Source organism: Aedes aegypti, chromosome 3, assembly GCF_002204515.2.
Source record: "Aedes aegypti strain LVP_AGWG chromosome 3, AaegL5.0 Primary Assembly, whole genome shotgun sequence".
Lineage (NCBI taxonomy): Eukaryota > Metazoa > Arthropoda > Insecta > Diptera > Culicidae > Aedes > Aedes aegypti.
Window position 1 is genome coordinate 221,510,781 of NC_035109.1, and position 21,715 is coordinate 221,532,495.

At 36.2% G+C, this 21,715-nt stretch overlaps 1 protein-coding gene across 4 annotated transcripts in view; it reads right to left on the bottom strand.

Annotated features, from left to right (window-relative positions):
- The window catches only part of LOC5578194 (calpain-C), a 100,298-nt gene that overhangs the window by 51,620 nt on the left and 26,963 nt on the right, over positions 1–21,715 (bottom strand). For 3 of the 4 annotated variants that reach the window (XM_001656786.2, XM_021850192.1, XM_021850193.1), the window contains one exon: positions 17,847–17,879. The gene's annotated coding sequence lies outside the window, so the exon portion shown is untranslated. Of the gene's footprint in view, positions 1–16,049; positions 16,072–17,846; positions 17,880–21,715 lie in introns of those variants that run through there. The other variant, XM_021850194.1, reaches the window with a different exon arrangement.

A 21,715-nucleotide genomic window follows, 5' to 3' on the forward strand; every position in this document is an offset into this window, starting at 1 on the left:
CACAGATAAAAATATTTAAATTTTAATGTAGAGTAAACAGACGTGTATGGTAAAAGTAAATCAAAGTCATGTATTGTTACAGCATCAAGATTAATTTTCAATTAAAAACGCTTGAATGTTATATGATCGTGTAAATTTATAGTGCATTCGATTGAAAAATAGACGATTTGTCATTGACATTTCAGTTTATTTTGATACTCCAAATACAGTCGCCATCGCAAGGGACCGTCGTAATAGAGAAAAGTCGCTATAGAGAATAGCTATAGCATCAATATATTTTCCAAGGGACCGAAAATTGTCGCTATAGAGAGCTTTTGTCGCTATAAAAGTTGTCGTTATAACGAGCTTCGACTGTATGTGCAAGAAAATAAACTGAAATTTACAACATATTTTTAGCTGTGTATGCTGTAAAACATAGTTGTGATTTGTGTGTGCTATCTTTTGCGCCAGATACAGCAATGTTGCCTGTTCAGGAGATTAATGAGCACTGTTGAAGAATTTCCAATCCGATATAAATCAATAAATGACTACTTACTGAGTCGTCCGATTTGAAAGCGGTCCTCGGCAAAGTTGTAGCTGATGTATTTATCAACCAGTATCAGCGAAGCTCTAACTCTCAAGAGCACATGGGCAAATACTATGACCGATTGAATGAATTGCTTGCTTTTCCTATAGTAGTTCCCATACATACTTTGAAGGGCTTGTGCAACCTCAGCTTTCATCCAAATGAGCTAACATTTTGGGAGGACACTCAGAATTTTATCTAGAACCGATTGTTTTAACCACCATATTAGAGTAGCTTGAATCGTCAATTGGTAAAGAAAACTCTCAGTTGATAACTGTGGAAGTGTTAAGGTGAAGATAAATCGAAGCCAAACCTCAAAATTTCAAGAGCACAAATCTGGAGAACCGAACACCCGTTTGAGCTGAAAACTTAATCGATTGGTCACCACCAGCTAGTGTACAATCGATTAAGTTTTCAGCTTAAATTGATGTTCGGTTCGTCAGATTTGTGCTCTTGAAAATTTGAGGTTTGGTTTCGATTCATCTTCACCTTAATTAGAACATAAGAAGCTGATAAGCACACAGCAAAAAAATCTTAAATTTACGTGACACGTGATAATCATGTAAAACGAGTTATAACTGAATATTCAACGATACATAATGTAAACTGTCTCATTGCATTCGAAAATGCTTGCAATCTTGAGTGAAACTGAAACAATTCATTCTTCTATCCAACATTCGCCAATATTGCATGCTTTCTTGCATCTAGAAAGTGAAATTGCAAACAAGAATGCTCGGTTTACATGATTCCACGCTGAATTCTGTCATATATAATGCACATGGATGAATCAACGGCTTGTCAATTGATGTGCACTATTTATGATTGAATTTTCTGCGTGAAAATCATGTAAACCGAGCCGTTTTGCATGCAACGTTCTTTAAGAGAAGACGTTTCGTGTTCAATATTAAGGATATTGCTAGCAATGTTGGATATAATAGATGTGTTTGTAGGTTTTATCATTGAATAATACATGAGAAATGGCTTTGCATGATTGAAACTAAAATAACGTTACGTGTAAAACTAAGATTTTTTTGGTGTGTACTTTCAAAAATGGAAGATTCCTCCTTTTTTTTTTTTTTTTTTTTTTTTTAATTTCTTTATTAGTATCATTCCAAACATTACATTCATTTCTTATATCTAGGTGTTCTGTGTTATTTGACAACACTATCATCCTAATTTGGTAAAACAAATTTAAGATTTAATTAACATTTTGTTAACAACATATTACATTTCATTTGCCGTAGCAGTTCAGTTTTTTTACAGGTGAGTTGATTTCACCTGCTTATAAGAGAAAAAAAATGTTTTTAATACACTTAACCTAACTTAACCTAAACATATAACGCATTAATCGTGGCAATAGAAGATTGTAACGATTTTTGCCTGAAATTATTAATGATTGTATTTGACATTTGTTCCAATGTTTCAACATTGGATATTCTATGTAACTCATTGGTACTATACCAGGGAGGAAGCCTCAGAATCATTTTCAAAATTTTATTTTGAATTCTCTGCAGAGCTTTCTTGGAAGATTCCTCCTAATGCTTCCAAAACTCAATAAACTAATAATAATCTCTCATAAACCAAAAGCTCTTTATTTGAAACCTTCAAGTAAACATGTTGTCACGTTGAGAAGGGTTCGAATAAATTGGTCGGATGAAGTTAAGTATCTACACAGCAAAAAATCTTAGAATTACGTGTCACGTAATTCTAGCTTCAATCATGTAAAGCCATGAGGAATGTATTATTCAATTCTGGACAAACATTTCAGAAGGGCACATCGACATTGGTAAACATTGGCTTTGCAAGACGCTGTTGAGCCCAATTCAACTCGATCGCGCTCACCAATACCACTATCAGGAAGATCTAACACCAATCTTTCTGATAGTGGTGTTAGTTTGCGTGGGCGGGCTAAAAAGGGCTCAACAGCAACGTTTCTGAAAAAAGGCTCAAGACCTCTTGGGCCCTTTTTAAATGTTTGTCCAGAATTATAAATCCTACAAACCAAGCTATTATACCCAACATTGTCAACAAAATCTTAAAAATAGTACGCAAAACGCCTTATCTCAAAGAATGTTGCAAGCAAAACCGCATGATATACATGAATTTAAGCTGAAAAATCAATAATAAATAATGCACATGGAATGACCGAGCCGTCGATTCATCCATGTGCATTATTTTTGACAGATTTTTTGGCGTAGAATCATGTGAACCTTGCATACTCGTTTGCAATTTCTCAATCAAGATGCAAGAAAGCATGCAATATTGGCGAATCTTGGATACAATATCGTGAAATGTTTCAGTTTCACTCAAGATTGCAAGCACTCCTGAATGCAATGAGGCAGTTTACATTATTTATTTTTGAATGTTCAGTTATAACTCGTTTTACATGACGACAATCATAAAATATTACGTTCCATGTAGATTTAAGCTTTTTTTGCTGTGTAGAGCTCATGCTATATAAAAATTTAACTTTCAAAAATCACATTGAGGGCATTCAAGCCGAATGTAACAAATATGTAAAATATCTTCATCCCCTTATTAATAAAAAATCAAAACTTTGTCTGAAAAACAAGCTGCTGTATGCTGTACCAATATGGACTAGCTTTTGTAAAAGCAGGAAGAAAGTTCTGCAGAGGATTCAAAATAAAATTTTGTAAATGATTCTGAAGCTTCCTCCCTCGTGTAGTACCAATGAGTTACATAGAATATCCAATGTTGAAACATTAGAACAAATGTCAAATAAAATAATTAATAATTTCAGGCAAAAATCGCTACAATCTTCTATTGCCACGATTAATGCGTTATATATTAAGTTAGGTTAAGTATATTTAAAGCGCTTTTTTTTTCTTTCATAAGCAGGTGAACCTGCTATCTGAAGTAAAAAAATCTGAAGTGCTACGGCAAATGAAATGTAATAGGATGTTGTTAAAAAAATGTTAACAAAATCTTAAATTTGTTTTACCAAATAAGGATGATAGTGTTGTCTAAAACAGAACACCTAGATTTAAGAAATGAATGTAATATTTGGAATGATACTAATAAAGAATTAAAAAAGGGCTCTGTTCCAATTGGGGCGAAAGAACTTAGTGAAATTCTTAGGAACGTCAATACGCATTATTTTATATTTATTTATTGCATTGTCGAATCACATATTGACTAGCGACGAAAGTTTGCTTGAGCTGAAAAACTGGGCTCATGTAAAACAAGTTTCCTAACAGCAAAAGCAGCCGATAAAACGGCCAATTTTATCACACCGCAAATAGAAGAAAGCTACGAAACAGGTTTAGTTGGCCAGTTGTCATGTTTCTTTTGCAATCGAACTTGATCTGCGCGCGAAAACCAATGAAGCAGTAGCGCAACCAGGATTTGGCTCTAGGGGGGGTTTTGGGCAATAAAACGGAAATCAAAATTAAAATATGTTTCTAGACAAAGGTTTACGAGGGACGACACAACATTTTCAAATTTCTTTTTTTTATGAACTTATACCACCAGTTAAATGGATTCTGTTGTAACTGTTGTAATTTTCAAAAAAAAAAAAAAAAAACACCTGTGGTGGATGAAAGAAGCTTTGTGTTCCATAGGATATATAACTGTTTTCAAAAAATGTGCATAGATTTTACTTCTTAAATATGAATGGTGAAAAAATTTTATATGAAATTCGAATATACTGTTAAAGATATAAATCCATGGATAAGGATTTGTTTGTTCGAAAGTTCATCCAAAACTGTTTCTTCACTTATCTTTCAGCGCCTTAAGTTGCAGTACTGCTACTTAGGAAACGTCACGATTATTATAAACAGTTGATCGAAAGAAAATCAGCATTACAGATTTTGAAACACCTTGTGGACGATTATTTCGGCATTGATTTTTGATAAGGGCTTATCTGCATTCATCGATATCTCTTCATCGTTACCCTCTTTGCATTATTGCAGAAAACTGATTCGCTTTCCATAACATGTTTTCGTGCTGTAAGATATAAAGTCACTAAATATCGCTTCAAGAAACAAAAAAGATTCATTTTAATTTGGAGAAGTTATTTGTGAAAGAGAGGATTGATGAAGAGAAATCGCTCATGTCAGTTAAGCTTTTATGAAGAAAAAATGTCGATTTGTGATTTTTCAGGAACGGAACTGCCATCCTCTTTGAGCTTATTTCGGACTAGGATTTTATTCGTAATCATTGAAAACAAAAAAATGCTCTTCCAACAACCCACGTGTCCTGATGAACGTAGAATTCGAACTAAAAGATTGTTGAAGCTTAGGATAATACATCAATCAACTGTTGAGAATCTGATTATACCTACTTGTATGCTTGGAAAACATCTCGTCAGAAGCTTGCAGTATATTTATCAGTAATAGTGAAAAAAAATATTTTAATGAAACTCTTAGGGGTCTATAGATAATGAAGAAACAACTTAGAAGAATATGACTGTTAATACAACCTTCTATTCCAGTGTTTGTAGATTGCAGTATGGTAAGTCATTTTTTTTTTGCTCTGGGGGGTTGACCCCCAAAACCCCCCCTTGGTTGCGCCACTGCAATGAAGTATCGTGTGTTTGCTGAAAATTTTGCCGAGACGTTTTTGAGTAAGGTGGGGCTTTGACGAAGGTTAACGATTCATTTTTTATAGCATTGATACTCGTTGTCATCCATACAGATTGATTATTGATGAAATAAGAGCAGTCCTTGAATAACACAGCGCAACAAAAATGACATTTTTGCGTGTCTCAAGGATCAAATTATGTGTCTCTAGAAGATTTGGGGTTACTGAATCTGATGCCGTTCTCAGAAATTTCCCAGCACGTCACTATTTTCAGATACAGGTCGGCAAAGTTTTATAAAACATTGGTTTTATTGATGGTTACCTAAAATTTGAGGTATATTTTATCAAACTTTTTTGTGATCTTATCCATCAAGTATGCAAAAGAGGACTTAAACTTTCGTTATAGATACATTATGGTCAAAATTTCACGATTAAATTGAGAATAAACCGATTTTTTCAACATGCTTGCAGTCTCCATACAAAATTCTTCGTTTCTCTTATATGGCAAAATACAATACTTGTCTAAACCATCAAAAAATAACTTTTGCGCATCAAAAGTACTAAGGTACAGTGGGGGAAGTGTATCAGTGGGGTAAGTGGATCATTTGTCCATATTGAGCATAAATACTTGAAAATGTTGAATGTTTTCACACCATTGTATCGTTTTAGGTTATGTTCTTACGTCCACACTGATACTAATGCAAAACTGGTACTACACGTACACTAACACAAGCAAACTTGTTGGCTGCAAAAATCAATTAATTTCAAAATTGTTTTCCGTCAATCAAAAATCCATTGTATCTCTGCCTTAAATCAAATTCTACTAGTTTTTTCAACGCATGGTAAACATTTTAGTTCTAATTGAATGAATCACAATGAAAAATATGTGATTTTTATAAATAAATACAGATAAATTGGACATGGTACACTTACCCCCACTTTTTAATGGGGTGGGGTAAGTGGATCAAGTATTATTATCATTTATTGGCAGACTGCTTACGATAATTTGAATAAGTTTGAATACTCGCAAATATTGTTTTGTTTTTACTTTTTCTCATTACTAGCTTAATTTTGTCTAATTGACTATAGAATATTTGGATTAATACACCTAAAATTTATTTTAATATTTCTGGTACAAGAAAATATAAAAGAATGAATATTGCAAAATGCAATCAAAACTTTGCGTGGTTTATTAGAGCTGAGTTGCAATAGAGCAAAACATACAAATTTTCCAATTGAAAACATGTTATCGTACCTTATTTGACCATATAAATTGTTCTAGACATATGATAGAATTACATTCATAAATAGAATAAGAAGGTTTCAGTTTGTTACACAAAAATAAATGTAATGTAACGAGAGCAATATCATTCTTAGTATACATAATTACACCATATATGTTTTGAGTATAGATTTTGTTTAGTGGTGATCCACTTACCCCACCATGGTGGAATAAGTGGATAATTTGGCGCAAATTTTCAAGTCCCTCATACTCAATACATAAAAATCAGAAAAATCTAAATAAATGACGATTTGAAGTATATTAGTCCCTCATATGTTATTCACAGAAAAAAGTTTGAATTACATTATTCACGTAAGCTGTACATAATATTGAAGTTGACTGTTGATTTTTCTGTATCCACTTACCCTTCGGTACCTTATAAAGTTTGATTATAAGTATTGTTATACACATGAAGTTTGAGTTCTGTGGAAATTTGAGCAAATAAAATGCCTTACAAGTTGGTAAACTTGCATGCAAGTTGGCTGAAAAAGTCAATTTTTACCTTTTCGACAACCAATATCTCAAAAACTAGATGTGCTATGATATTTCTGTAAACGGCAATGGATTCAGTAACCCTTAATTAAGTAAATAGATGTATTTTGATGCTGGAGACAAAAACGTGTTCCGCAGTGTAATTTAAATCGACTACTATATTCAAACGATATAACATTTAATCAATAAGTTTGTCTTTCAAATCTTTTGACAAATACTTTTTTTTCTTCAGTAACACTCAACCCAAATATGATGAATTATAGTGAAAATACACGAAAGGATCCTCGACGGGTGGGATTTGAACCCACACCACGACCTTCAGCATGGTTTTGCTGAATAGCTGCGCGTTTACCGATACGATTATCTAGGCTTTGTCATTATTTATACGTATTTGACAAAAATCATTTTTACTAATCAATTTACAAAATTAATACATGTTTTCAACGATATTTTACGCTAGGCATTAATTTGAGAATCGTTTTGTTGACAAAGTATTAAGTGGTTCCACAAATGCCACCGGTAAAAAATTGAGCATGATGGCACACCTTCACATTACATAGCATACCGGTCACGTTAAGCATCAAATTGTTCGCCAATATCACACCATCGGTCAACCATGAGACATAAGATGCTACAAGCAAAATAACTTTCTCCAGTCATAAAAAAACTTAAATGCCCGGGGTTCAAAGATAAATCTCGCTGATATCGGTCTCTTGCATTCCAGATTTTACCAAGTTGAACACGAATACGACTCTCAGTTTCTTTTATGTAGGGTCCCGAAGGTCTTCTCGTCTTGGCCCTTTTTCTCTATCAGTCTTCGTAGTGATCGGGAACAGACGAAGGCGACATCCCGCTTGCATTATCACAGAAGTTCCATTCATCGACACGAGTGTAGATACATAGAGCGGAAAAATGGATCAACGGGTTTGATTGGCGACTCGAACGCGACGGCTTGTGTGACCAGTTGATGATACGTCGTAAAACTGCTCCCAACGACGAGCGGCATCTCCCGAAGGGGGTCATTAGTTGGCCTCTTGTGAAGATCCACTTTCATCGCTCCCGAGTGACACACTTTTTTATATACAGTATCTTCACCTACGACGCTTAGGATAGACATACGACCGGCTATAGGTTGGTCGGCTATCTAGCGGCCGCAATGTTTGTCCAAGTGTGTCTGTGGCGATCGTGATCATCAACGGCCAGGCTTGACGTTGAGATTAGCTTCAAGCGTCGATCGGTGAGGCAGAATATGCGTGACAGGAAGATGTGTGAGTCGAGCATTGGATTTCGTAATTACGTCCTGTACGGTCGGTGCAGTGGTGAAAGATGGTGTCCGGTCTAGAGGGACAACCTAAGCAACAATTGATGAATAGGTATGGCTTACGGGAACGGAAATATATTGGTCAACATGGCCTAAAGGCGATGAAAACCTCGAAAACTAATGTTATCTTCTTTAAAGTTTCGTAATTCGAAGGTTCAAATAAAAGAGAATATTTTTTTTAATTTCTTTATTAGTATCATTTCAAACATTACATACATTTCTTATATCTAGGTGTGTTGTGTTATTAGACAACACTATCATCCTAATTTGGTAAAACAAATTTAAGATTTTATTAACATCTTGTTAACAACATATTACATTTCATTTGCCGTAGCAGTTCAGATTGTCTACAGGTGAGTTGATTTCACCTGCTTATAAGAGAAAAAAAAACACGTTTTCAATTTACTTAACCTAACTTAACCTAAACATATAACGCATTAATCGTGGCAATAGAAGATTGTAACGATTTTTGCTTGAAATTATTAATAATTTTATTTGACATTTATTCCAATGTTTCAACACTGGATATTCTATGTAACTCATTGGTACTATACCAGGGAGGAAGTTTCAGAATCATTTTCAAAATTTTATTTTGAATTCTCTGCAGATCTTTCTTCCTGGTATTACAACAGCTAGTCCTTACTGGTATAGCATACAATATGGCTGGCCTGAAAATTTGTTTGAATATCAAAAGCTCGTTCTTAAGACAAAGTTTTGATTTTCTATTAATAAGGGGATAGAGATATTCTACATATTTGTTACATTTGGCTTCGTTGCGCTCAATGTGATTTTTGAAAGTTAAATTCTTATCTAGCATGAGCCCTGGATACTTAACTTCATCTGACCAATGTATTGGAACCCCTCTCATCGTGACAACATGTCTACTTGAAGGTTTCAAATAAAGAGCTTTTGGTTTATGTGGGAATATTATTAGTTGAGTTTTGGAAGCATTAGGAGAAATCTTCCATTTTTGCAAGTATGAAGAAAATATATCCAAAGTTTTTTGCAATCGACTACAGATGACACGCAGACTTCGTCCTTTGGCGGAGAGGCCTGTGTCATTCGTAAACAAGGATTTTTGACATCCTTGAGGTAACTCAGGTAAGTCAGATGTGAAAATATTGTATAATATTGGTCCCAAAATGCTGCCTTGAGGAACACCAGCACTTACAGGAAGTCTTTCAGACCTGGAATTCTGATAATAAACCTGAAGTGTACGATTTGACAGATAACTTTGAATTATTCTAACAATGCATGTTAGAAAATTAAAGTTTTTTAATTTTACGTTCAAACCTTCATGCCAAACACTGTCGAATGCTTCTTCTATGTCTAGAAGAGCAAGACCAGTAGGATAGCCTTCAGGTTTGTTGGAACGGAAGAGATTTGTTACACGTAAAAGTTGATGAGTGGTCGAATGTCCATGGCGGAATCCGAACTGTTCATTGGCAGAAATTGAATTTTCTTTGATGTTGACCATCATTCTGTTCAAAATGACATTTTCCTAAAGTTTAGTGATGGAGGAAAGCAAACTGATTGGACGATAGCTAGAAGCTTCTGCAGGATTTTTGTCTGGTTTTAAAATTGGTACAACCTTAGCATTTTTCCATTTGTCAGGAAAATATACTAATTGTTAAATATATCAACTAAGAATGATAAGCTACTTACTGGAAGTTTCTTGATGAGGATGTAGAAAATTTAATCATTGCCAGGAGCTTGTTTCTTGATTTTTTTCTGCAAATCCTCTCATATAATTTTCATAGCAGGATCGCGAGTGCGTTTAAATTGCCTTCTCTTCACATTTTTAAGACAGATCAAGAGTTTAAAATCATCGTCCATAATCACGAATTCAAATTGTTCTGCACATTTTGGAATTGCAATGCTCCTGGCTTCAATAATGGAATTTGTTATAGTTTCAAGAGCATTGTCAATATCACGTTTTGTTTGTAAAGAAATGTTAACATCAAGATTAGAGTCAATATATGTTTTATATATATTTCAGTCGGCTCGAAAATAATTGAAAGTGGAGCTGATAGGATTGAGAATCGCTTCATGGGATATTTGAAACGTAACAGGGACATGATTAGACTCAAAATCAGCATGAGTAACTAATTGGCTGCAAAGATGACTAGAGTTGGTTAAGACCAAATCAATTCTGCCGTTTGAATTACTTTGAGAATTATTTCATGACCGATGTTTGGCATTAAAGTCACCAATGACAAAATTGTGACTTATTGCAAGTCAATTTTCGCAAGTCAGTTTAACTTGCTTGTCAGGTTTTAATTAACTTGCTGTCCAGAGCATTGAAAAGGCAAATAGGCAGCTATGAAAGTATATTTACCAAGCTGTGTTTCAACAGAAACAACTGAAGTTTCAAAAACTTTAGTTTCAAGTGACGAAAACAGTTGATATGTTTTACGCCTATGAATGATGATTGCAACTCCCCACATGCCCCATAGGCCTCTGCACTGTTTTGATTTTGTATGGGATTTTGACGTTTGCTGGCCTTGTTGTTTACTAATTTCATGGAAGAGTGAAAGAGAAAGAATGATTTTTGTGCAGAGCCCCATTAAATCGATCATTACGATAAACAAAAATGTTAGGGTCTTTTTGACGTAGAACTACGTCTTTCTTCTCTATACAGGAGTGAAATTGGAATTTCAAAACCAAGAGCGTTACGTTGGCATGAAATATTTTAAACGTTTATAACATTTGCTGGCTTAACGAAATTTCTTGATTAGCACCTCAATCGAAAGACAAGGCATCAAAGGTTCATGTCGTTAACTTACTGAATCCCACATACTTGTCCAAATAGTTTAATAACAGTTTTAAAAAAGAACGTTGATTTCAAGCAAATCTATAAATAGGGGTGCTAGAGAAAAGTTGACGTCATTTGCTTTCCACTCTTCGATTGGACCACATCTCAGCAGGCAACAGGTCGTCTTGCCAGAACCGGACGTGCATCTCAGGCACAGACATCGATAGCGAACGACCTCCCCGTTTGTCTTGCTTCGCCCAAATCAAACTGTCGAGCGAGCGAGAGAAGATGCCGTCCGAAGCTAAAGCCATCCCGTTAGGAACAAACACCAACAGCAACAGCAACATTTCCAGATTTCGACTTAAGCCCGGTGATCCACTACCCTTTACTGTTGTGCGCCATCCACGCCACGAAACATTCAGCTGATATAAGCAAATAACTTGCTCAAATTTATAAATTTGAGTTAGGGATTTCCCGTTTGACCATGGCAATCAACTGATAACATCCCGCAGTGTTATTTATCTGTAAGAGAATCAAAGCGCTAAACCGGCCCTATTCAGGGCCATCAAATTAGTGGAAAAGAGTTAAAAGAGAAATATTTCCGACTTTATTAATGACTTCTTATATTCCTAAATCAATTTCACAGCTTCATACAAAATTTCATTTGTCATGAATTATTTATGACTCAATAATTTGAGACTGTACTCGCGGGCGCTGCTGCAGTGCCGTTGGGGTGAGTGCTCAACATTTCACAACGATTGTAAACTGGAGTGGCATTCCCAACAGCGTCTTTGATGTTCCATATTTTGTGGGAACACTTTGATTAGGAAAATTATCTCGTGTAACTAAATTGCGACATATTTAGAATGCTTTTGAAAAGACATTCTCATTGGACAATTTTAATAATTTTGGCACTCAGGAATCAGAAATTTACCTTCATAATAAAGAAAACTATTGATTATTATTAACTAAGAGCTTTCCTTGCCGAACTTGCCTTTTTCGCATTTGTATATCGTGTGGCAGGTACGATGATACTCTATGCCCAGGAAAGTCCGACTGACCGGGAATCGAACCCAGGCACCTTCAGCATGGATGTACTTTGTAGCCGCGGACTCTAACCGCTCGGCTAAGGAAGGCCCCTAAAATTGTCTTTTCCTTACGTTTTTATGACGGATCAACAGTTTAAAGTCATCGACTGTAATCACGGATTCGAATTTTACTTCACAATTTGGAATTGCAATGCCCCTTGCTTCAACGTTGGAATTTGTTAAAGTTTCAAGATCAAGTTTTGCTTGCAAATAAATGTTAACATCAAGATTACTATCGATATATGTTTCATATGTACTCCAGTCTAGAGGGTCTTGTCCCGGGAATCCCGGGACAAAAATCCCGGGAAATCCCGGGATCTAAAAAATCCCGAATCCCGGGATTTCCCGAAATTGTATGTTGAACTAGAAAATATTGTTGTATTATTTTCAAATATTGACACAAAACAAGCTGCATGTTTTTCTGGTGATTGTTGATGCAAAAATGTATTTAAGTTATTGCATTTGGCTCACTCAATAAACTTTTTTTATTGAGGTTAAGGTGACACATCTCGGAATTCAAACATGGCTGGCACAATGGCCGGCTTGTTCCCCTATTCACGATTTCAAAGGCACTAATCTGCTGAAATAATGATCGTACAAAATCAATCTTCTTATTTTAAGCTTTCTGTTAGTGCACAAAGCTGAAATAGAAATTGCACTGTTGTTTGATCCTTCTTTCGCAAGATTTGTGCTTTCAAAGTTTTGGTTCATTGTTGAATTCGGATTCCAAGCTGTTTCACCTTAAAGGCCACTATGCTTAACCATTTGTTTTTTTTTTCTGGTATGTTAGTAACGTAATTTTCAATAAACTATTGCAGGTTTATCTACGGTTTATTCTATTTGGTGGTTGACTTTTTCATCATACTAAAAAGTTATCCATGCCATTTTATCTTCCCGTAACTGTTTTAGTTTGCCCGATGTACCTTACATTTTCCACGACCAACATACCTGTGGCTGTCATGCCCATAATTCAAAAGCATGAATATTCCGTATGACACAACAACGTAAAGTTGCATAATCATGAGTGTAGATTTTGAAAGATTTGGTAAAATTTGAGAGTGATTGGTATTACCTATACCTTATGCATCACGATTGATTTTCGTTTCAAATTAACTATAATAAATGCCCATTGACTTCAACTGCAGATAGGTGAAATATTGATTTTTGATGATTTGGTTCTACCATCTATTGTAGCAAGGCATCTGCCTATAGCACTGGAATAATCTGAAAAGCGATTTGATCAAGATTGAACTGTTGTTCGTGAGCAGTCATTCTCCTGTATGAAGGGCCAAAAATGGATGTGCGGACCCGCAAGCAGAGACACTTGCACGAAACCCGCGTCAAGGGAAGAGAATCTCCTTCCAGAAGAAAGCTTTCACGAACAACTGTAAAATCAAGCCCTCGATTGACTGAATATTCCCAATAGATGGGGTCGAAGAGCCCGCCCTCAATTCACGAAATGTTAACAACAGGGAGGAGGCAGTCCCAAGCTCCCTGTCCAAATCGCTTCATTCGGGTGCCCTGGTGGTCCCAGCCCAACCCAAAGCACATACAATAATAGAAATATGATCAGATATGGTATAATAAATGAAACAATTATAATGAAATATGTAAAAACGGAAATTATAGTTATATATGACATAGATATAGATATTCAATTAAATTAATTCATTTGATATGATGAATTCAATTTTATTATGTAATCTCCAAAATAAGAACGAATTACGATTTCTGGAGCAGAACGACATGCTGAAATATGAAGAGCGGTGATTAAGCTAGCATTTCCGATATGCAGATTTCATGATGCTTCTGGAAGTTGAACCAATTAATTAGGATAATAAACCAAATACAAGTAAGTAATTTGCGCGCCACGAATTGTCTGGTAGCTATGAGGAATAAAATTTATAACTTATGATAACATGTATTGATGTCCAGGGAACCTTGTAGTTTTATTCGAGAATGGAATTACCCGGATACCTCTGTATTACATGTAAACGGAAAATTCCAACGCTTGAAGAAGTTGTTCCTGAAAAAAAAAAAATGCAACACAAAAACAAAACTTTGCACAAGGCACAACAAAGCTTCATATATTCAATCACATAAGCGTCGAATTATTTAGTTTTATAGAAAAGCGTTAGCCACAAACGACTAACATTTCGCCTCCTGACTCCGATTGGCACTCCACTTCCTTGTCCATTGGTAACTTCAATGATGCCCTGATGATCCCTCCCACCACAAATGATGTTTATATGAAATTTTATATAGCAGATCAAAGTATAATATATAATAATATGGGAACACAATATAATAATAATAATATAGTCATCACAATACCGTACCAACAATATAATGTAAAATCAATTGAAAATCGATAAATTTAGCTACGTAATAAATGAACGCTGCCCTAAGAGTCAAACATAATAAGGAACAGTCGACAAATCTCTCTCTTGTCTGTTCTTGTTTATGTATAAAAATCATTAAATGTTTTTTTTTAGATTTGTTGACCGTTTTATATAAAAGTAACTTTGAAAATATAACCACTGCCTCCATCTTGCCTCGCTGCCGTGATAACATTCTGCAATTAACAATTCTTTTTATGAAATGTCTTCGTAAAACCGGATTTATTGATCCTGAAAAGTGAAGCGGTTGAACTTTCTTTTTGCTGCATAATGCCATTTTTTTGTAATTTCCATGTGCCTATAGAATCGATTGAAATTTATAATGAATATTATAAAGCTCCTAAAATTATGTTTATCTCTGGAATTGTAACCGTTATAATTAATCAATTTTGAAGCTGATAAAATGGAATAAATAAAATGAATTGAAATGAATAAAATTATGTTTATACAACCGTGATAATGAATCTTCATAAGGACTAGGGAAAGTGCACCAGTTATGACTATAGTGGTTCCCTATTTCGCTCTATGACAAATTTAGCAAACTGTCCCATTCTAAAACTTTTTTTTTTTTCAAGTTATAATTGATATCTTACTAATTAAAAGCGCAAAAAGATTAAAAATTTAGAAACAAGCAAACCAATTCATAAACACATACATCATCCTGTAGGTTCATAAACACCTGAAAGCCTAGCATAACATGCGCAACAGTTGATATGTCACACGCAGCATTTGCTGCATCAATCGCACCAATACAACCCTCGTACGTAAGTTCAGCGCCCGTCCCATGCCCATTTCAACTCACATGCTTTCTACACATACCCAAGCAAAACAACATGTGCGAGAGAAAAAAATAAGGTTAGGCTCTGTACATACACTGTGTTTTTCCTATCCATTTCCCTCCCTCTCTCCCACTATACATCTCGCAAATTACTTCATACTCCAATATTCACAAAACCCTTTACAGAGCGAGCGAACCAGAATGATAATTAGGACATCAGCTTCTCACTCATACCTATTCAGCTGCCGTTCTACGCATTTTTGTCCTGCGGCCCATAAGGTTTACGTAGAACATGGGACAGATAAGCAATAAGCATAGAAGGGCAGTCAGTGTGTACCCGTTTAATAATCTGACGCCTGCGCGGTGCCGCGTTCGCTCGTTGCCATGGCAGCCTCACCACAAGAATTTCAACCCCAAGTATGTTGTATCCGCACGAAAAGATACAAAACCTAGAATATGATATTTTTGCTTTGGAACAAACTCACCGGATTTCTGTCGACAACTTGCCGCAATTAGCCGCGTTTTTTTTAAAAACCGTCGTGTTCCTTCAAAGAATTCAAATCACGATTTAGGCATCACACACTTCTATCCGCTTTCGGATATTCTTTGGTTTTTCGCTATACACCTAATTCACACACACACACACACACACAATACGTAAGAGAACAGCCGTGAGAGCACGCGGTTGAAAATTTTTAATCAACATGATTGAGACTTTGACTCAACTAATCCAACGTTTTAAATAAATTTAGAAAATAAATAAGCAAATCACTTTCGAATCAATTAGGACATCTGAAGGCACACAACTTTTCTTCATAAAAACTCACATCCAATCACTATTCTGAGTGAAAAAATAACACTAGCGGAGGTAAATTTCGACACGTCTGAACACCACGACTGTAGAGACAAGACTCTCTGCAGATAGGTGAAATATTGATGCATTAAATCTTAGATAATATTGTTTTTGTCTATTATAGTTCAACTTAACCTTCAAAAACAGGTTCGGTTGTTATGAAACTGCTCTAAACATTGCTTCAATATCTGCTCTGGCCGTTCTATAGTTGTTTTGGAAGCATTTGATTTTTATCCCGGGATCCCGGGAAATCCCGGGATTTTTAAAAACAAAATCCCGAATCCCGGGATTTTTTCCAGTCCGGGAAACAAGACCCTCTACTCCAGTCGGCTCCTAAATATTTGGAAGTGGAGCTGATAGGATTGAGAATCGCTTCATGGGATATTTCATATTTGAAATGTAAAATGGTAAATACTTACCCTTAGATTTTTAGTGTGAGCGGTGAGCTCGTTTCATGCTTCAATGTTAATTGTTTGATATATAATAACAGTCCCAGTCATAACAGCTCGAGAATTCTTGCATTCCGATTTGCTAATCAACTGAATGGCATTCGGAATTGCGAAACAACCCGTTGTCTGTGCACTGAGATGAGACTGTGTTTGACTTTCGCTCTCAGGGCACGCGATTATCCCACCCGAAAAGTTTGCACAACAAAACCCCCCTTGGAAAACTCTCCGTCCGACTTCTATCCTATGTTGGCCTCCGCAAATAGTGAAGGTGTGCGACACAAGGTCTGAAACCAGTGGCAATTGTATTTCACATCACATTTATTTCGCAGAACGGCGGGTGCGCAAAATGGGCAGCAATTATTCCGGTTAGGTGTATCTTGAAGATGTGGTGTGCAGTCACAGGTCGCTGAACACAATTTGTCTTTCGCTTATAATTCACCACTTGTGGAAACAATGCGAATAATTTCAGTGATTTTTACGTTGTCCAAGTGACAAACCTTGTTCGCGTGGAACAACGTATACTCTGTGTATAGTAATTGGCTTCATAGTGAAGAGCTGCATTGGTTGGATTTGTATCACATCCTTGGTGGACTAAAAGTAGATGGGTTTCATGGCTTCATCTATGGACGCTAAATGGCTCCATTTTTCTTCAGCAACCCCCTGGAGATGGAAAAATACGCCCAACCCAGTTAAGTGAATGGTAAAAGGAGAGGCCGCAAAGATTACACCTCAAGATTAAACGATAAGCTTATACAAGTGAGCGTGTTTGCTTTAACGGAATTGAAAATTATTTTAATTGCGGAAAGCACACCGCTCGACAGAGATGCAGATTAGTTAGAAATGAATAATCCGTAGCAATGTCGCACAATTATGTCTTCCATAATCGGGTCGCTTAGTTTTGAATTGTTTTTCAACGGCTTTTTTGTACGTCTTTATAGTAGAATTACACAAAGGGCTGTCTATAAATTTTCCTCCTTTTTTTCATCTTGGCATTACGCCCTCACTGGTACAAAGCCTACTTCTCAGCTTATTGTTCAATGAGCATTTCCACAGTTATGAACTGAGAGCTTTCTTTGCCAAAGTTGCCATTTCCGCATTCGTATATCGTTTGACAGGTACGATGATACACTATGCCCAGGGAAGTAAAGGAAATTTCCATTACGAAAAGATCCTGGACCAACCGGGAATTGAACTCAGACACCTTCAGCATGGTTCACTTTATAGCCGCAGATTCAACCACTCGGCTAAGGAAGGCTCGCATAGCGTATTGCTTAATTTATTTTTCAATTATTTAGATCAATATATTTTATAAAAAACTTTACCTTTTCCAAACTGCACAGTTTTATATCAAATACCTGAAAATAAAAGAATGAAAAAATATGTTAAGTTCAATCGAAATTTCCTAATTATTGTTGCTGGGTAAGGGATAAAAAATCTCTTTAACGTTTTATAGCCCAAAGGCCGCGTTCAATTTATAATTTGAAACATTTCGAGAAATTCAACTTATGGGTCACAATACTTGTTATCGACCATCACTCGTTTCGACCAAATTTTGTTAAAACATTCATTATTTTAAGATAAAGATGAATCGAAGCCAATCCTAAAATTTTCAAAATCACAAATCTAGATAACCAGACAGCGAATTGAGCTGAAAACCTAATCGATTAAACACACGCTGGTGGTTTTAAGTTAATTAAGTTTTCAGCTTGAACGGCTGTTTAGTTCTCTAGATTTGTGATCTTGAAAATTTGAGGTTTGGCTTCGATGCATCTGCACCTTAATATACGTAAAAAGCTCAATTTTATGGCCCCTGTGATAGAAAATTTAACGACAACCCGCGATTTTGCTTACATTTTTAACCCCCTTTTCTACCACATCATTTTACCACTTTTTTGTTTGTGATATTTCTGCCCCATATTTTTACAAGTTCTCATAAAACTCTTCATTGGTCGATGGTTCTAGAGATATTCCAAAATTCCTTTAAGGATCAACACGTAGCCATAATCCACGTGAGCATCTGAGGCTTAATTTTTATTTTTAAGGGTTGGTTATTTGCTTTTTTTCATCTTTTTGTTTTACTATCCTTAGGGATTAAGATTATCTCATATCATTTTCGGAAAAAAAAATCCGTACTTCGATGATTTTTATCAACGTACGTAATGGTTATTTTTAATGAAATGATTATTATTTATTTATTTGGTTTTACATCAATTAACTTGATAAAACTTCGCCCACAATATTTCGCCAATTCACTTGGTTCACGGCCGCTTCTCTCCATCCTCGACTGCGACCCACGCTTTGCAGGTCCTGGTGCACCAGATCAATCCAGCTAGCTCCTGTCCAGCTTTTTTTTATTGATTTCTCGCACTTCTAGCAAAAGCTAGAAAAATTCACCATCCACGGCTGTCTTGGCGCCGATTGGGATTTGGCTCTGTGGTTCTCATTCGTATGTCTTCTATAACTACTCCGGTTCGCTTGAGTTGTTGTGAAAGAGGAAAAAAAAGGAAAAAAACTCAATCATACCACATATAATCGGCTTTTGGAAAGAAGCCTATGAGTGTCCCCCGGAACTACCTCATGGTATTACTACCAGCTCTAGCCACCTTCAGGATACTGGGTCCGCCGTCGAGACTCCAATTGCTTGCAGGTCCTCTTTGAGCATCGTCCACGTTTACATCGTGCATTTGGTGCGGAGGTGAATCTTTCTTGACCGCAGTTTCTTCTGGAGCCCATGATAGGCACGACTTCCACTGATGATGCGCCTCCGTATTTTGTGACTAATATTCTCGCATAACTTGTGATCTCGCCCTAAAAGCCGTTGCCTCAAGATACACCAATGCGTCCGCGCAGCATTGGCGACATCCGGTTGTTTAAGTCGCCCATAAATTGTTTCGAGGTGGGCGTCGGTACCGTACGTTGTTAACGACGGAGAGTTTCGGGCGCAATTTAACCATCACCAGGAAGTGGTTAGAGTCGATGTTAGCGCCACGATAGGTCCTGAAGTCGATATTGTCGGAGAAGTGCCATCCATCAATTAGAACGGGATCGATTTGTGATTCTGTCTGCTGTGGTGATCTCCAGGTGTACCAATACGGGAGGTTGTTCTGGAAAACAGGTGTTACGAATGGCCATATTCTTGAAGGCGGCGAAATCTATCAGTTGAAGGCAGTTCTCGTTGGTCTCTGAACTCCTTCTCCAACAACTCCTGGCCAAATGAGCGTTCAAATCTTCTTTGATGATCTTGACGTCGTGGCTTGTACGTTCGAGCTGCGCGTAAAAGGCGTCCTTGTCATCATCAGTGCTTCCGGAGTTTGCGATATGCGTGTTGATTATGCTGAAGTTAAAGAATCGGACTTTGATTCATAACTTGCACATGCTTTCATTAATCAGCCACCACTCAATCAAGCACTTTTGCATATCGCCCATCACTATAAAAGCTGTTCCCAGCTCACGTGTGTTTCCGCATGTCTTGTAGATGGTATGGTTATCCCTAAACGTTCGCACCAACAAACCTGTCCAGCACACCTCCTGCATCGCTACAATACCGAAACAGCAGTTCTTCAGTACATCGGAGAGTATGCGAATACTTCGATGAAGTTGAAAGATTTGAAGTTTGACGTACCGAATTTCCAATCGCTAGTCCATTTCCGTCGCCGTGGTCTTTGCCGATTATTCGGGTCCGTATTCTCTCGTTGACGTTCCTGTGCTGGTGTGTTTACACGTTTGGCTTGCAGGGTCTGACACCAACACCCTAGATTTCCGGAGGACATTCTGTAGGGATCGCTCCAGGTTTGCAAAACTACCCCCCCCCCTTTTCAAGGATTCTCAAAACAGAATAGTATTTTCAGATCGTTTGATAAAAAGGTACAAAAATATCAGAAAATGAAGCAGCTATCGTTATTTGAATATTTAAAAATTGGGCTAAAAAATGATTGTGTTAGAAAACCTTTTATTTATCAATTTTTCCAGCTGTATTTTTCAATAATTTTCCCATCTAACGAATAACGTCCGAAGAATAACGTAATTTAAGAACAACATTGAGTAATAGTTATGTTCCTAGCTTGGTTCAACATTCAACCCAGACAACCAGAAATCGCATGAAAGTTCACGTTACATCTCGTTTATTCATACTAATTACATCAAACCCGCAAAACACCGTGGATAAACTCGTCAGATTGATGAGTTTCCTCGCATAAAACTCTTCTTTTCTGAGTTCATTTGTACATTTTGTTTCGTCTCGTACACTCGTACAAAGTAAGTCGAATCAATTCGTAGCAGCTGTAGAATCAACATTTGTTATCATAAGTTAAGTCGCATAAGATCACAAGTTAGTTCGGTAGAATATTTATACACTCGCATTGTATGTTATTATTCATCACATAATACAGTACTGGACAGAATAAAGTACGCATTGGCCGTTTTTCCATACAAAATGATCAAGTTTGGAGTCTTATATCTCGGTTACTAGTTGTCCGATTGACCTGAAATTTTCACCGCAGCTTGAAAGTAACCTCAAATTTGCTAGGCTAGAAATTCTTAATTTTTCATTAACGAACTTTTAAGTTATCGCAAATCTCAAATTTTGATAAAAATGACAAAATTTTATAGTAAAAATAATTTTTAAATGAAAATATTTAGAGCAATATGTCCTTGTGCAAAAATGTACAATTTAATAAGACACACAAATTTGCAGAACATCATTTTTCGGTAAAACTGATTGTTTTCAAAATATTTTCAAAATTAAATTTTGCAATTTTTTGCAAATTGAGAGATTTTTAATAATTTAAAAGATTGTGTTTCAAATGCAGTGATATTTTAATTGAGTACAATCTATGTTATATTAAGGCTGTGGTGAAAATTTCAGATCAATCGGAACACTAAAAGCTGAGATTCAGATCTCCAAACTTGATCATTTTGTATGGGAAAACGGCCAATGCGTACTTTTTTCTGTCCAGTACTGTATATGCACGCATATCGCCTCCACTTTTGTACGTAGAAGGCCTTTTCGCGACATCTTATAAGTGAAATTTTGCACATATAAAGCCTCCATGTGATTTCGTTATACGTACATTTTGGTTGTCTGGGAAGTGTAACGATCTCAAACATCGAGCTTTTCGTAATTCTGTCCAACCAGTTTAAAAAGAAACAAAAAATCTTTTCTGAAGACTCAATTTGAATAACTAATAGCATT